We start from the raw sequence: 981 nt of genomic DNA, 5'->3' as shown, positions 1-981 counted from the left end.
TAACACAATAATAGTGGGGAACCTTAACATCCAACTTACATCAAAGGACAGATCATCCAGAAAGAAAATCAACATGGAAACACAGGCCTCAAATGGCACATTAAAGCAGATGGAGTTAATTGATATTATAGAACATTCCATTCAAAAGGAGAAGAATAAACATTCTTCTCAGGTGCACATGGAACATTCTCGAGAATTGATCACATGCTGTGCCCCAAAGCAAGTCTTGGTATATTTAAGAAAATTGAAATCGTATGAAGCAACATGTCCAACCACAACGAAACTACAAGAAAAAAAACTAAAAAATACAAACATGTGGAGCCTAAACAATATGCTACTAAACAACAAATGGAACACTGAAGAAATCACAGAGAAAAACAAAAAATACTTGAGACAAAAGAAAATGAAAGCACAATGATCCAAACCTATGGGACACAGCAAAAGCAGTTCTAAGAATGTAGTTTATAGCAATACAATCTCACCTCAGGAAACAAGAAAAAGCTCATATAAACAACCTAAACTTACACCTAAAGCAACTAGAGAAAGAAGAACAAAAAACCCAAAGTTAGTAGAAGGAAAGAAAGCTGATTCTTTGAAAAGATAAACAAAAATGATAAACCTTTAGGCAGACTCATCCAAAAGAAAAAAAAAGGGAGGGGCACCAAATCAAAAAATTAGAAATAAAAACTAAGAAGTTACAAAAGACACCATAGAAATACAAAGGATCATGAGAAACTATTACAAGCAAATATATGCCAATGCAATGGACAACCTAGAAGAAATGGACAAATTCTTAGAAAGGTACAATCTCCCAAGACTGAATCAGGAAAAAAATAGAAAATATGAACAGACCAGACACAAGTACCGAAATTAAAAATGGGATTGAAAAACTCTCAACAAAGAAAAGTCCAGGACCACTTGGATTCACAGGCAAATTCTTTCAAACATTTAGAGAAGAGTTAACAGCTATCCTTCTGAAAC

This window comes from Neophocaena asiaeorientalis, unplaced genomic scaffold, assembly GCF_003031525.2.
Source record: "Neophocaena asiaeorientalis asiaeorientalis breed wild unplaced genomic scaffold, Neophocaena_asiaeorientalis_V1.1 scaffold1372, whole genome shotgun sequence".
In the NCBI taxonomy this organism is placed as follows: Eukaryota; Metazoa; Chordata; class Mammalia; order Artiodactyla; family Phocoenidae; genus Neophocaena; species Neophocaena asiaeorientalis.
This window is presented reverse-complemented; position numbering follows the sequence as displayed.